Source organism: Ipomoea triloba, chromosome 15, assembly GCF_003576645.1.
Source record: "Ipomoea triloba cultivar NCNSP0323 chromosome 15, ASM357664v1".
NCBI classification, from domain to species: domain Eukaryota; kingdom Viridiplantae; phylum Streptophyta; class Magnoliopsida; order Solanales; family Convolvulaceae; genus Ipomoea; species Ipomoea triloba.
The window spans coordinates 24,240,138-24,257,875 of record NC_044930.1 but is presented as its reverse complement, the minus strand read 5'-3'; positions in this window follow the sequence as shown (position 1 = coordinate 24,257,875).

Below are 17,738 nucleotides of genomic sequence, written 5' to 3'. Positions count from 1 at the left end.
TATATATATATATATATATATATATATATATATATATATATATATATATATATATATATATATATATATATATATATATTGGGCAAAAAGTGCAAGAAATGATGGTAAAAGGTGAGGGGCAAGATAAGTGAGCAAGATGAGGGAATATAAACCAAAAGGCACTAAAATAAAAGCCTATCAATCTCCATAGCTGAAATGAAATGGCGAAGGCCCAAGGGTTTAATCAATCAATAAAACATCCATAAGTGGGTTTTAGGGTCCACCATTGAATATGGTTGACCAATTATGCACTTATATAATTTATATTTAGGAAAATTGTGAATAGTGTAGAGTTGTTATAAGAGTAAAACTTTCATTGTATCTTCTGATTTTTTTGAAGGAAGAAAATGGAATGAATACAAAATTATAACTCACTTTATTCTAGGATAAACCAAAGCTTGTTACATCAATATATATATATATATATATATAAGCATGGCGGGATCTGAGCATATGTCTAACATGTGCAACCGCAAAGGACCCTCAATTTTTGGGGGCCCCATATTTAAAAAAAAAAATTATATGTATATATAATTTACAAAAATTTAGGCTAAATGTATGAAGATTGGACCAATTTGTGACAAAATGAAATTGAGTCCAATTGGCAATTGCTTTAAAAACTATATATATATATATATAAAGAAATTTTGATACAACTTTTTGAACAACTATTATTTATATATAGAAATTACTCAAAAGAAAATGGCCCAAATTAAGATATGGCACAGGATCCTAATTTTTATTGGAACGACCCTGAAATATAAGAACAAAGTATAAAATAGAGTAAAAAAGATGACTTGTGTGTGTTTGCTTCGGCTCCTTGAGGAGCTCAACGTGTTATGTTTGAGAATCGTTCTGGTATTTTCTATGGGAGTTCTGATTGAGCAAAATTGATTGTTGTGCTTCTCTAGGGTGTGCCCTTCCCTCCTCATAAAACAATAGAGTAAAAGAAAAAAAAAACAAAAAAAAATAGAGAGAGAGTAAATGTAATATTATTCATTTATTTATTTATGGAATACCGAATTAGGGTTAAATGAGCTATCGAACTATACGCGAAACTGCAATTAGGTTATCCAACTAAACAAAATTGCAAATCGATAAGTGAACAATGCAAAATCATGCAATTGAATCTTAAATTACATACTTACTTGGTATTTGCTAGCATGACAGATACATTATTAAAAATTTCTTTTAAATTTATTTTAATAATTTTAAATAAAATAAACCAATCCCCCTCCTCCCCCCCCCCCCCCCCCCCCCCCCCCCCCCCTTTCATCTCTAGGTTGAAAACGAAGAAATGGTCTTTGTCCTTAACCGGACGAAGGCATGTGGGGACTTGAATTTTTGTTTTTTGTTTTTATTTTATTTTATTTGAAATTATTTGAATAAAATTTTTAAAAAATAGTTTCTTAGTAAGGTAATAGCCACGTCAGCGAATACTGGGTAAACATGTCATTTTAAATTTAATTGGATGATATTGGATTGTTCAGAAATCCAATTGTAGTTTTTTTTTTTTTTTTTTTTTTTTTTTAAAGTTGGATGGCCTAATTATAGTTTCACATGTAATTAGATATCATTTATTTCTTTATTTATTAATATTAAGGACAATGTTTGGAGGGCTTTATGAGGAGCCTCCAAAGATTAGGATTGAATTATTGATTGACTCATCAAACATACAAGATTACAACGAGGAACTAAATACAAAGAGAAGAGTTATATTGATTGACTCAAACATACAAGATTACAATTAGGAACTAAATACAAAGAGAAGAGTTATAGACAAACTATAATTGTGATACAATAAGAGTCCTAACACCGAGAGTAAATTTTATCAAATATCTTAATATTATTAAAAACTAAAAAGAGAAAAAGAAAGTATGTTATATATATTTTCATTGCAACTTATTTTCATTTTTGAGTGTTTATTTGCCCTCTTTGATTGTGTTACTTCTAGAACTTGCTTCATACCGTTTCAAAGCTACATGTTATGTGTTGACACGAGAATGATTAAGGCATTAGGATTTAGCCTTATAGCCTTAAAAATGACCACATCCTTATACATGCTATTTAGAGAAAGGGCGTGCAAAGCTAATTAGAAGTGGAGCAAATACCTTGTTCTGGGGAGACAAATGGGTAGGGCATTGCCCACTGATTGAAAAGGCTACATCCTTAATCCAACTCCAAGACCGTTATAGGACAGTGGAGTCATATTGGAATAGCACCACGGGCTAGAAGTGGGACCAGTTTGATCAGCTCCTTCCGGTCTCGTCTCTTGAAGAAATAGCTACAATGATAGTAGATGAGGAAGCAACAACAGAGGATCTAGTGGTCTGGAGATATGGAGAGGCCAAAGAATTTTCAGTGAGCTCAGCATATGACATAGCCTGCAATCGTCCCGTTTCAGCTGAGGCGGCCAAATGGAATGCAATCTGGAAGCTAAGAATCCCCAGCCGCGCAAAAACATTTCTCTGGCTGGCTCGACACGAAAAGCTCTTGACAAATGATGTAAGGGCAAGAAGAGGTATGACAACCGACAACAACTGTGGTGTTTGCAGAGACAGAATTGAAGATATTGACCATGTGCTTCGCAATTGTCCTATGGCTGAAGCAGTATGGTCTAGGCTATTACCAACATTTCACACGGATTCAAAACATTTAAACTTCAGAGAGTGGCTGGATCGAGGAATTAATAGCAAAGGCAGCCGCAATAGGCCAGAGAACGACAACATCCTTTTTTCTATATCGGTATGGTGGGTCTGGAAGTGGAGGAACGAACTGATATTCAACAACTCTCCCCACACACTAAACGCCAAGATTGCATGGATCAGATCACATGTTGCAGAAGTTTCTACAGCATTCGAAAAAGGCCCCAACCAATTGCACTCAATCAACTCATACAAGTGGGAGATGTGTAGGTGGTCTAGACCTGAAGGGGACACGATCAAAGTGAACTTCGATGGCTCAGTGGACCTATTATCAGGAAAGGCAAGCTGTGGAGGCGTCATCAGGGACTCCCGGGGTGAATGGAAAGGTGGATTCCTCTGCAACATTGGAGCCTGCCCCCCATTACAAGCTGAGGCATGGGCCCTTTTCAGAAGCATTCAGCTAGCTGTGCACCAGGGTTTCAAGAAGGTCACCTTTGAGGGTGACTCGAAGGAACTAGCGAAAATACTACTCGAAGGCCAAACCAACGAGAGAGCTGTCTGCAACATAACCAGAGCTTGCAGACATGGACTAAGGCAACTAGAAGATTGGAGGATTAATATCGTTCCACAAGAAGTTAACACACCAGCAGATGGCTTGGCCCGCCTAGCGAGAACTTACCCCAAGGGGATGTATATTCTCTGGTTTCCCCCTGATTATATTCATAGTCTTCTAGAGTTCGATAGAGCAGGGCTCCCCTATTGGAGATTAGCTTATGATTCCTGCTGAAAACTCTGTAACATGATCGGGTTTCCCCCCTCCTTAATAATAATAATAATAATAATATTGAGTAAGGATGAAGTAAAAATGGATGATCGAGTTTCAAAGCTGATGAACCCGGTTCATCTAATGCTGTTGATTATAAGTTCAGTTAATGTTCATGTTGTTCATCAACAAGTTTGAATGGTGGCATCACACTATTCAAGATGATTTTATGGTTTTTTTTTTCTTTTCATTTGAACTGGACAGATGTATGAGACATTAAAAGCTAAGAACATGATTAATTGTTTTGAGATTATAACAAGTTGGGAGTGAACGAATGTAGAGATACTATACTCATCAATCATCATTGAATTGTATTTATAAATTTATCACTTGGCCAAAGACCTTCCCCAAACATGTGTCCTATTTTTCACCTGATATATATAGAAGAATTCAAGTGGAGAACACCTCCAATTATAAAAAGTGTGGATACATACACAGTTCCACACCCATCCATCTTAAGAAATCAAAACTAGAATCTTACCGTTATTAAAATTTCAAGTTTACAACAATTATAAAATGAACACGAACCCTTCTCTTAAAAGTTTTCAAAAATTATAAAATTGATCATATTTGGTTTATACTAAAACTCTCAATCAGTGATGAACCCTGATGGACGATATATATATATAGGTCATAATCAGGTGTGGTCGTGCCTTCCCGTGCGGTCAGTGCAGTTTGCACCACTCAATGTTAAGAAATACACCACACAAATATGCACTATTAGGTACACATCACCAAAAACACACCACTACGTATTAAAAATACACCACACAGTGTTAAGAAATGCACAATTAGAAACATGGGAGTTATGAGGTGTTTTATGCATTTTCATTGTGGTGTATTTCTTGATGAACGTAGGATTAGATTGAATTGAACTGAATTACAGAGTCCTAGTGCATCTATAAGAGAGGTAGCTATAACCTCCCCTATTCGACAGGTAAGTAAACATTGACTAACAATAAACATTAGGACTATGATATAAAATAATAAACGTAACATAACATAACTCACATGCCCCCTCAAGCACAAGGTTGGGGTGGCACAACATTGAGCTTGGCACGAAGAGTCTGAAAACGTGGAGCAGGCAGCGGTTTGGTGAAGATATCCGCAAGCTGATCTTGAGTGGAGACAAAACAAACTTGTAACTCCCCGGAGGCAACTTTATCGCGAACAAAGTGATAATCGACTTCAACATGCTTAGTCCTATCATTAAAGACGGGATTCGCTACCATGTAAGTAGCGCCGAGATTATCACACCATAACGTCGCAGGCTGACTAGAGTGTAGCCGTAATTCACGAAGCAAGGAAACGACCCATGTGACTTCAGCAGCTACGTCAGCTAAACCTTTGTACTCAGCTTCAGTAGACGAACGAGCAACTGTGCGCTGCTTCATGGAGACCCAAGAAATCAGATTAGTACCATAGAAGACCGCATAGCTGATAAGAGTATATTTGGTCATATTTTTACCCCATATTTAAATCCATTTCTACCACTAAATATTTATATTATGTTCTTAATAATATTGAATTTCTTCATTGTGATAAATAATTATTATTTGACCAAAGATGATGAAGATTTGATAATTGAGCATAATATTAATATTTTGTAGTGGCATTTATAATCTTGTTTTGTATGTGTATATTTAATTGCACCAAGTAGGTGGAAGATATGATTTGGTGGAATGATGTGATGAGTGGGAAGCAAAAGACAAATGAAAGAAGGCAAAAAGAGGCATAAAACATGGAGCCAAAAGCAAAAAGAGAAAGTGGAAGATTCTGCAGAGATTTTGGAGGAGGACAATAGGCGTCTGTCTGCGTCCTGAAACAGACGCCTATTGTCCATTTTCACACTGCCTGGATTTTTGGACTTTCGCCGCGACGAGAATTAGGCTCGCCGCGGCGAAAATCGTTGACCATGCGCGAGAATTCTGCAGTCCAAATTCCAATTTTGCCCCTGCCTTTGCCCAACTATAAATACCCCTCATTTCTCCATTCTTCAATATCCAATTTTGAGATTAGATTAGTCCCTTTTCNATTTATACAATGCGAGAGCTTGATAAATTGTAGGGGGATTTCTCGGCTAATCTTCGGTTCCTTCACTGGCGAGAGCGGGTTGGAATTTAGAAGTTAGCCAAAACGGTTCCTTCACGGGTGACAGCGTGTTGGAATCTAGAGGTTAGTTTAGGCTGCCTCCTCACAACTTGTAGGATTAACTTGAGTTTGGGCATGTTGATTTGCTTAGGATCTTTAAGACGAGCCTCGCTTGTAGACTACGAGAGTAGATAACTTGCGGTTTGGCACATTCGGGTAGATCACGAGAGTGGCACCGAGGACTTTAGTGCATTTCCTCCATTCACAAGGGATAAAACTTCTTTTCTACATTTGTTTGACTCATGATGGGCATTGACCCGATCCATATCCTTACATATGTTGCATCTAATATATCTCTCTTCATTTGTTGTTTTTATTTTTGTTATTTAGTTTTGTTGTTATAACCATGTTATTGTCGAACTAGCTTCACAAGAATCAATTCGAGTTAGTGCTTGACCAACCATTCCCTGTGGATCGATAACCCCGGAATACTCCGGGTATTTGCGTGTACCTAAAAGTTACAACCAAATTGGCGTCGTTGCCGGGGAGTGGTTTTTGTGTTGACATTAACAAATATTGATTCTAGGAGACTAGTTCATTTTTATGTTTTTATTGTGTTTTGTTTTGTTTTGTATTTTGTTTTTGTTGTAGCATCTCTAAGGGAATATTTGCATGCACTTGAGGAGAGTGGAGAAATCAATCACGAAAAAAATGGGCATCACCACATCACTCATAATTTTTGGATCAACATTGAGGAGTATGTTTTGATTTGAAGAGGCTTCTTGATGACTCTTGAGGGTGGACAAGAAATTCATTAAGGGAGTTTTCTTTACCTTTCACTTGCTCCTTATGTTAATTTGTGCTTTAATGTATTATCTTGTTTAATTGATCCAATTTCTCCTCCCCCTATTGTGCATTATTTTATTTTACATCGAGGACGATGTAAATTTTTAAGTGTGGGGGAGTGAACATATATTGAAATTTTGCTTGGATGACTCATGAGCTTATTTTGTGAATGAATTGCTATCATGCTAGAAGTTGTGATTATTCCCTCCTTGTTGGTTGGTGGTTTGTTTTGGACTTGTTACAATTTGACTTGTGATAGATGAATCAAGGTGAAACATATGATTAAGCTATTCTCTTGCCAATATCCTTGTTAACCATTAATCAATTGGATAAATTATTGATCTAGTGTGTTGTGCATTGCTAGTGAAAGCTTATGTGAGATACCGGTGTTGGTTTAATTGTTATATCTTGTCATAATACTCTCTTTGTGAAGTCTAATGATTGCATGCTTAGAAATGATATAGGCCATTTTTGTTAGCCCGAGCCTTTAAACCTACCCGTTATATATGTTACCCTTGTTACCCCCGTTGAGCCTTTTGAATTTTTTGTTAAACCCCGTTGTATTTATTTTCTTTTGTTCTTAATTATCCTAATATTCCTCATATGCATTAAAAGGAAGATTAAGGTAATTGAGTCCTAACCTTGTCATTAAACCCTTAACCATAAAAAAAAAATGTTTCCCTTCACCCTTGAGAGAATATATCATTTATTCATAATTTTTGTTGAAGAGATTTAATTTGGAGCATTGAATTTTATTGCAACATTTATTTTGTAAATATTTATGTTTGNATTTATACAATGCGAGAGCTTGATAAATTGTAGGGGGATTTCTCGGCTAATCTTCGGTTCCTTCACTGGCGAGAGCGGGTTGGAATTTAGAAGTTAGCCAAAACGGTTCCTTCACGGGTGACAGCGTGTTGGAATCTAGAGGTTAGTTTAGGCTGCCTCCTCACAACTTGTAGGATTAACTTGAGTTTGGGCATGTTGATTTGCTTAGGATCTTTAAGACGAGCCTCGCTTGTAGACTACGAGAGTAGATAACTTGCGGTTTGGCACATTCGGGTAGATCACGAGAGTGGCACCGAGGACTTTAGTGCATTTCCTCCATTCACAAGGGATAAAACTTCTTTTCTACATTTGTTTGACTCATGATGGGCATTGACCCGATCCATATCCTTACATATGTTGCATCTAATATATCTCTCTTCATTTGTTGTTTTTATTTTTGTTATTTAGTTTTGTTGTTATAACCATGTTATTGTCGAACTAGCTTCACAAGAATCAATTCGAGTTAGTGCTTGACCAACCATTCCCTGTGGATCGATAACCCCGGAATACTCCGGGTATTTGCGTGTACCTAAAAGTTACAACCAAATTGGCGTCGTTGCCGGGGAGTGGTTTTTGTGTTGACATTAACAAATATTGATTCTAGGAGACTAGTTCATTTTTATGTTTTTATTGTGTTTTGTTTTGTTTTGTATTTTGTTTTTGTTGTAGCATCTCTAAGGGAATATTTGCATGCACTTGAGGAGAGTGGAGAAATCAATCACGAAAAAAATGGGCATCACCACATCACTCATAATTTTTGGATCAACATTGAGGAGTATGTTTTGATTTGAAGAGGCTTCTTGATGACTCTTGAGGGTGGACAAGAAATTCATTAAGGGAGTTTTCTTTACCTTTCACTTGCTCCTTATGTTAATTTGTGCTTTAATGTATTATCTTGTTTAATTGATCCAATTTCTCCTCCCCCTATTGTGCATTATTTTATTTTACATCGAGGACGATGTAAATTTTTAAGTGTGGGGGAGTGAACATATATTGAAATTTTGCTTGGATGACTCATGAGCTTATTTTGTGAATGAATTGCTATCATGCTAGAAGTTGTGATTATTCCCTCCTTGTTGGTTGGTGGTTTGTTTTGGACTTGTTACAATTTGACTTGTGATAGATGAATCAAGGTGAAACATATGATTAAGCTATTCTCTTGCCAATATCCTTGTTAACCATTAATCAATTGGATAAATTATTGATCTAGTGTGTTGTGCATTGCTAGTGAAAGCTTATGTGAGATACCGGTGTTGGTTTAATTGTTATATCTTGTCATAATACTCTCTTTGTGAAGTCTAATGATTGCATGCTTAGAAATGATATAGGCCATTTTTGTTAGCCCGAGCCTTTAAACCTACCCGTTATATATGTTACCCTTGTTACCCCCGTTGAGCCTTTTGAATTTTTTGTTAAACCCCGTTGTATTTATTTTCTTTTGTTCTTAATTATCCTAATATTCCTCATATGCATTAAAAGGAAGATTAAGGTAATTGAGTCCTAACCTTGTCATTAAACCCTTAACCATAAAAAAAAAATGTTTCCCTTCACCCTTGAGAGAATATATCATTTATTCATAATTTTTGTTGAAGAGATTTAATTTGGAGCATTGAATTTTATTGCAACATTTATTTTGTAAATATTTATGTTTGGGGTTGTCTTTGCAACATTTATTTTGTAAATATTTATGTTTGGGGTTGTCTTGACAATTTAGAATAGCTTATTCTCCCGTGGGCTATTCAATAAACTAGTTTAGAATAGCTTATTCTCCCGTGGGCTATTCAATAAACTAGAATAGAATAGCTTATTCTCCCGTGGGCTATTCAATAAACTAGAATAGCTTATTCTCCCGTGAGCTATTCTTGCCAAAAATTGAGAAAAGCTTATTCTCCCGTGAGCTATTCTTGCCAAAAATTGAGAAAAGAAAAAAAATAGAAATTTCAAAAAAAAAATCGAGAAAAAAAAAATTCGAAAAAAAAAATTTCGAAAAAAAAAATGTTGTATTTTTACTCTTTATCCCCTTTGTAATAATGTTGTATTGTTCTCATTTGTAAAATGCTCCTAAAAATTTTATCTCTTCTAAAATCCTAATTGTGAATAAATGTGAATTTTCTCTCTTTTTGATTTCCTTACCCCTTCTTTGTTTAAACCTTAACCCCCTAGCCCCGTTATAAGCTTGTAAAAGTCCTATTTGATCTTTGCATGCAATCTTGGAATTGAATTAGTAAGAGTATGAAGGACACACACCACTTTTGCATAAACTCAACTTAGCTGTGCACACTAGATTCTGAGACAAAAGATAACCCCACCATATGTTAGAGTTTCAATGCCGAGGAAGAATCCCGGTGTGCCTAGATCCCTGATCTTGAATGTAGTAGAGAGGCGATGAAGAAGAGAGTCAATCAAGGCCGAGTCGTTACCCATCATAATGATATCATCGACATAAACAAGGAGATATACCCGAGAGTCACCAGCAGTGTAGAAAAATAACGACACATCAGTTTTGGAGGATGAGAAGCCGGTAGAGATTAAGAAATCGTGTAGCCGCTTGAACCAAGCGCGTGGAGCTTGCTTCAAACCATAAAGGGAACGCTGGAGATGGCAGACATGATCAGGATGTAGTGGATCTTCATACCCGGGTGGTTGCTTCATATAAACCGTTTCTGGTAAATGACCATTCAGAAATGCGTTGTGGACATCGAGTTGACGGAGGGACCAGGAATGAGTAACTGCTAGAGAAAATAATAGTCTGACAGTGGTAGGTTTGACCACCAGACTGAAAGTGTCGAAAAAATCTTCCCCGACAACCTGATTAAAACCTTTTGCAACGAGACGAGCTTTATACCTTTAAATGGTACCGTCGGCCTTCCGTTTGGTGCGATAGACCCATTTGCACCCAATAATATTCATGAGTGGCGATGCGGGCACTAATTTCCAGGTGTTGTTGTGGAGTAAAGCATTAAACTCCTGATCCATTGCATCCCTCCAATACACGTGTTTGACCGCTTGAGTATAACAGGTCGGATCTGTGGTAGTATGAAGAGCATAAAACTGCTCACCAGTTCCCCGAGTCTTTTTGCGAGTTCTCATAGCATGTCCACCAGTTGTTGCCTGAGTAGTAGTAGCAGGTGGCCCTGTAGTTGAAGTTGACAACTGTACATCAGACCCAGTTCGTGATGAGGACGGCTGGAGATCTGGAGTCTCAGTAGTGTTAAATAGAGGCGGCATATTAAGTGGCAGTGAAGGCGCATTTGTATGTAACGGAGCAGTAGCCCATGGTGCAGTAGGCGTGTCCAGTGGTTCACTTCCCTACAACTTAGCCTGAAAGGGAAAAAAGTTTTCATCAAAGCGGACATGACGACAGATATAGACTTTTCCAGTGTTTAGGTCTAAGTAACGGTATCCCCTATATGAAACTAGATAACCTAGGAAGACACACNAATTTAGAATAGCTTATTCTCCCGTGGGCTATTCAATAAACTAGAATAGCTTATTCTCCCGTGAGCTATTCTTGCCAAAAATTGAGAAAAGAAAAAAAATAGAAATTTCAAAAAAAAAATCGAGAAAAAAAAAATTCGAAAAAAAAAATTTCGAAAAAAAAAATGTTGTATTTTTACTCTTTATCCCCTTTGTAATAATGTTGTATTGTTCTCATTTGTAAAATGCTCCTAAAAATTTTATCTCTTCTAAAATCCTAATTGTGAATAAATGTGAATTTTCTCTCTTTTTGATTTCCTTACCCCTTCTTTGTTTAAACCTTAACCCCCTAGCCCCGTTATAAGCTTGTAAAAGTCCTATTTGATCTTTGCATGCAATCTTGGAATTGAATTAGTAAGAGTATGAAGGACACACACCACTTTTGCATAAACTCAACTTAGCTGTGCACACTAGATTCTGAGACAAAAGATAACCCCACCATATGTTAGAGTTTCAATGCCGAGGAAGAATCCCGGTGTGCCTAGATCCCTGATCTTGAATGTAGTAGAGAGGCGATGAAGAAGAGAGTCAATCAAGGCCGAGTCGTTACCCATCATAATGATATCATCGACATAAACAAGGAGATATACCCGAGAGTCACCAGCAGTGTAGAAAAATAACGACACATCAGTTTTGGAGGATGAGAAGCCGGTAGAGATTAAGAAATCGTGTAGCCGCTTGAACCAAGCGCGTGGAGCTTGCTTCAAACCATAAAGGGAACGCTGGAGATGGCAGACATGATCAGGATGTAGTGGATCTTCATACCCGGGTGGTTGCTTCATATAAACCGTTTCTGGTAAATGACCATTCAGAAATGCGTTGTGGACATCGAGTTGACGGAGGGACCAGGAATGAGTAACTGCTAGAGAAAATAATAGTCTGACAGTGGTAGGTTTGACCACCAGACTGAAAGTGTCGAAAAAATCTTCCCCGACAACCTGATTAAAACCTTTTGCAACGAGACGAGCTTTATACCTTTAAATGGTACCGTCGGCCTTCCGTTTGGTGCGATAGACCCATTTGCACCCAATAATATTCATGAGTGGCGATGCGGGCACTAATTTCCAGGTGTTGTTGTGGAGTAAAGCATTAAACTCCTGATCCATTGCATCCCTCCAATACACGTGTTTGACCGCTTGAGTATAACAGGTCGGATCTGTGGTAGTATGAAGAGCATAAAACTGCTCACCAGTTCCCCGAGTCTTTTTGCGAGTTCTCATAGCATGTCCACCAGTTGTTGCCTGAGTAGTAGTAGCAGGTGGCCCTGTAGTTGAAGTTGACAACTGTACATCAGACCCAGTTCGTGATGAGGACGGCTGGAGATCTGGAGTCTCAGTAGTGTTAAATAGAGGCGGCATATTAAGTGGCAGTGAAGGCGCATTTGTATGTAACGGAGCAGTAGCCCATGGTGCAGTAGGCGTGTCCAGTGGTTCACTTCCCTACAACTTAGCCTGAAAGGGAAAAAAGTTTTCATCAAAGCGGACATGACGACAGATATAGACTTTTCCAGTGTTTAGGTCTAAGTAACGGTATCCCCTATATGAAACTAGATAACCTAGGAAGACACACGGTGCGGACCTATACTCGATTTTGTGACGGTTGTAGGGTCGGAGATAAGGAAAACACCGACACCCAAAGACTCGAAAGAAGGAGTATGGCGGATGGACATTGTATACTTTGTAATGAGGAGTCTGGAAACTTATAGCAGAAGAGGGTAAGCTGTTGATTAAAAAGGTTGCAGACTCGAAAGCGAAGTCCCAATATTTAAGTGGAGTGGAGCTTTGAGCAAGTAAAGATAACCCTGTTTCTACAATGTGCCGATTACGGCGCTCTACCCTCCTATTTTGTTCGTGTGTATACGCACAGGATTGGCGGTGTACAATACCCAGAGATTCAAATATAGTGTGTAATCGACGGTATTCTCCGCCTAAATCAGACTGGATGACTTTGATAGAACGCGAAAACCGTAGTTCTACCATCGCCCGAAAAACTTCAAAAATTTTATAAATATCAGATTTTACACTCATAGGATAAAACCAGGTATATCGTGAATAATCGTCTACGAATAACACAAAATACCGACACCCTGAACTAGAAATAACAGGTGATGGACCCCAAATGTCTGTAAAAATTAAATCGAGTACATTTCGAGAATTGTTCTGCACCCTATCTAGTGGAAACCGAGACGATTTGCCGAGTTGATACGCCGAGCAAACGTCTAACGAACCGACTTTATGAGATGTGACTGGACAGTGTTTCAAAACACGCTGTAAGACTTGACCATGCGGGTGACCCAGACGCTGATGCCAAGTGACGGGTGAGGCTCGGGCGGTAAGAAAGGCGTGGTGATTATTTAAAACAGGTAACCGGTACAAACCACCCGATGTGAATCCCTTAAGCAGAACTGCCTGAGTTGTTGAATCTTTCACAAAAAAGCAATTTTTGTGAAATTCAAAGTAAACATTATTTTTGTTCGTGAACTTATAAACAGACAGTAATGAGAGCGATAAATTAGGGACATGAAGGATATTTGACATTTTTAACGGGTGCGACGCAGATGGGATAACCGTGCAACCTACACTAGATATGTCCAAACCTGTACCATTTCCTACTTTCAGAACATCAGACCCCGAGTATGGTTCGGAATGGTCGAGCATATGCGCATCAGGCGTGGTGTGGGAGGTCGCCCCCGTGTCGGGATACTAGGCTTCAGCCGTCCCCGTCGCCGGCGAGTCACTAGCGAATGCAGCGTGCGCCTGGTTTGCCGGCCGATCATCATACCGCCGGAAGCAGGTCACCGCCGTATGGCCGTGAGACCTGCAAATCTGGCAGCGCGGTACACCGCCTCTGCCGCCGCGGCCGGAGTTGCCGGAGCCACGGCCTCGCCAGTTTCTACCGCCTCGACCACCGGATTGACGGCCTCCACCTCCGCTCGATCCAATCCGTCCGCGACCAGCGAAGAAAGCAGCAGGGGAATTCTACGACACCGATGAATCAGCAGGGATGAACTCATCGGCATGGATGAATTCCTGAGCCTGTAAGTGGTCGGCCAACTGAGGTAGGGTTAACGGCGTTGCAGACGCAGTGAGGGTGCTCGCCATTGCACGAAACTCCGGACGCAATCCCCAAAACACGTACAGGATCTACTCGTCGGCGGAGAGGGGCCGGCCGGCGAGCGAAAACGCCTCCACGATCATTTGTGCTTGACCGAGATACTCCGTCGGCGTCGAATTCCCTTGGCGAAGTGTCTGGAATTGTCCAAGCAGACTGAGGCAGCGTGTTCGGGATTGTGACGCTAAAGCCACTGTGATTGAATCCCAAACAGCACGGGATGTGTCCTTGCCAACCGCAAGATACATTACCTCGCTCGTTAGCGAGGAGACGATCAGCGACAATATGGCTTGATCTTGTTGGATCCACGGCAGGTAGGCAGGATTCAGCACTGTCGGCGACGTAGAAGACGCCGGCGCAGCATCGGAGAGTGTGGCTGGTGGGCACGGCAGTGAGCCGTCTATATATCCCAACAAGCCCTGGCTACGTAACAGCGGCAGTATCTGCGTTCTCCAATATATATAATTTCTGGTATTTAGTTTGATAGATATATGGTGATTCGCCGATGAAAGAGTAGGAGTCGGCGGGGAGGCGATGGCAATGGAGGGGGTGATCGCTCCTTCACCGGACGGTGTCGCCATCGGAAAGGTAGTGTATGGGATGTTACGGGAAGAGAGTTAGGAGAGAGGATCGCGATTCCGGCTGATACCAGATGAACGTAGGATTAGATTGAATTGAACTGAATTACAGAGTCCTAGTACATCTATAAGAGAGGTAGCTATAACCTCCCTTATTCTACAGGTAAGTAAACATTGACTAACAATAAACATTAGGACTATATGATATAAAATAATAAACGTAACATAACATAACTCACATTCTTAACATTGAGTGGTGTAAATCGCACGGCCGCACGGGAAGGCGCGACCACATTTGAACAGATTTCTATATATATATATATATATATGATGAACAATTTTAAATAGTATTCGCAAGTGCACGAATCATTGTAATAATAGTGTGCAAAATCAAGGGTCAAATCTATAGAGAATTGATACAATGCAATTTATAAACTTGAAAATAATTGAAGAAAATATTTAAAATAATTCAGACGAAGTTTCAATTGCCTTGTGGTTTAGTGACACCCGGTTGCACTCCACATGGAAGGGAGTGGGTTCGAGCTTCAACGGAGGCGACGATAGTGACTCTTTGTGCTTCATATGTTGCGAAAATAGTTATTATGAACAGATACTGAAATATTTTCAATTGCAGTAGAGAACTTCCAATTAAGGGTTTGTTATTTTCTTTAATATGACAACTTCGTATGACGTCCAAATTAAATCATGTATTTTAACAATTCATGTACTTAAGATACTTATTTAAACAGTTAAAATTCATTTACCCTCAAAGAATTATGGAGTACCCGGTTTAAAACTAAATAAACAACCTAACAAGATAGCCAATTTTTTTTATCCCCCTTATCGTAGTTTGGAATTAACAAGCTAACATAGTTTATACTTAATTAATTTCCTTAGAAGACAGATTAATGCTAGAATTGACCAGATTCAACATAACTAGTCTCAACACAAATCATAGGATAAAACTTAATTGATTAACAAATTAAACATAAATCAATGCAAGAATTTCATGGCAATTTCTCCACATTCTTAGAAAAAGTAATTAGCAGTGCATTAATGGATTAACATCAAGTGGCGAAATAGCTTGGTGAAGAGATGTCTATGTTTTTTTCCCTTCTAACGTCATTCATTTATACTGCTCCGGCCAACAATTTTCCCTCAAGTTTTGCGTAGCTACATAGTCGATCAAAGTCTAGGAAGTGGCTGAGGATGAATTGGCAGATTCAATTAAATCATGTGTTTAGAGAACAAAATAAAGTGGCCGACGCTTTGACAAAGATGGCTTTGAAATCTAAGAATGACTGGATGTTCCTGCCTCAACCGGAGAGCGAGCTTCTTGGGTTGCTCAATGATGATATTTTGGATGTTCCGGTGTCCCGTCTAGTTTGTAATAGAATCTAATCCTTGGGGTGTCCCCCTCCAGTTTGAAAAAAAAAAAAAAAAAGAGTCTGCAAACAGTTGCGATCTCCTTTCTCGTTCCTTCGTTATTGAGTACCAAAAAGAGAAAAAATAATTTTATTAATTGGGTCAAGAAATTATAGGAGTGGTAGGATTTTATAACAAAACTAATTTAATAATAAAAACCACCCCAATGTTCAACAATATTAACAAAACTAATAATAGCAATAATAAATAAAAATAGATGTAAAATTAATTAACTATTGCAAATTTATTATAAAAAATTATTAAATTACAATAAAAAATAATGCTCATCAATAGTACTAAAAAAAAAAACCCTTATCAATCTTTTAAAAAAATCAATTGCATATTTTTTATTTTGTTGGATATGATTAATGTAAAACAGTACAACAAACAAATACCTCGAATTACTTAAATAGCAATGAATATGCATCTTAATAATAAATTATTACAATTTTGGGTTTAAAAAATGTTTGATCAGAAGTACATATCAAGGTGCAGACAATACATGTTTGTTGCTTTAGACATGTCAAACATTTCAATCACACAAGTTAAAACCTCCGCCACCAATAATTTAGCTCTGACCTTATGTGTGTTTACTTAAAGACAAAACTTTAACAATAAATAAATTCCTAGAATCCAATATATTATTATTATTATTATTATTAATTTTAGGTGACAAGAAAAATTCGCAACTACTACAACCTTACACTTTATTGAACTTGTGATCTTCTAATACAAAAATTATACTCTATCCACTCGGTAAGTATTAATTTTTGTTTCATGTTGAATTAGTAGTTTGAACATTTTAATAAGTGGTTAATTATAGCATTACCCAATTTAACCTAACAATTTCTAATATATTATTATATATATAAATCTTATATCACAAAATAATAAACTTTAAATTAAAATATTATCATTAGAAAGAGAACATATATTGATATGAAGCTAGTTAATTATTTTTACACTTATCCTATGTAAATTTAGTTTTTTTATTATTTACAATTAAAATTAAGGTAATTCGTAAATGAATTGCTAATACAATTACAATACCAAAGGTTTGATTCCAGTAAAAGGGTTGTCGGCTCTGTTTGGCAGAGCTTATTTAGGAGCTTATAGCTTATTTTAAGCTACTAATAAGCTATAAGCTTTGTTTGCTAATGTCTTAAAATAAGCTAGTAGCTTAAAACAAGAGCTTATTTTAAAACGCTACTTTAGGTAGCTTTTCAAAAATAAGCTAGTAGCTTATTAACTTTTTTCTATCTTTATCCTTATTATTTTAAATAAATGATCTCCTTTACCACTCTCAATTAAAACTCTTTTGGCATTTTCTCTTCAATACATTTCGTTGTAATTTCAATTTGACATTTGTGTTTGAACAATAATTTTTGTATGAACTAATTTTATGGATTATAAACATTTTGTTTTACTTTATATATTTTTAAATATATGTTCTTACTTTATATTTTATTAAAATATATTAATTCTATTATTTTATATTTTAATATGTAAACAAACCTATTTAAATTTAAAACTATTTAAATTTTATAAAGATGTATTTTTAGTCTTTTTACATTTATTAGCTTATCAAAAAGCTAATTTTACCAAACACTTTTAAGCACAACAGCTAGCTTAACTGCTCTTCAGATTTCAGCTTCGAGCTTATAGTTTTTCAGCTTTCATCTAACTTTTCAGCTAAGTTTGTTAAACATAACCGTAATGTTAAAGCTAAGAATTCTCGGCCTGCCTTTTTTTAATTAAACTCTATGGACACAATCTTAGCATAATGAACAATAAACACAAACGAGTTGTACATTAGTTTAGAGATGCATCATGTTTCTTGATAAATATATTATTTGTGATAAATATATAACCTTA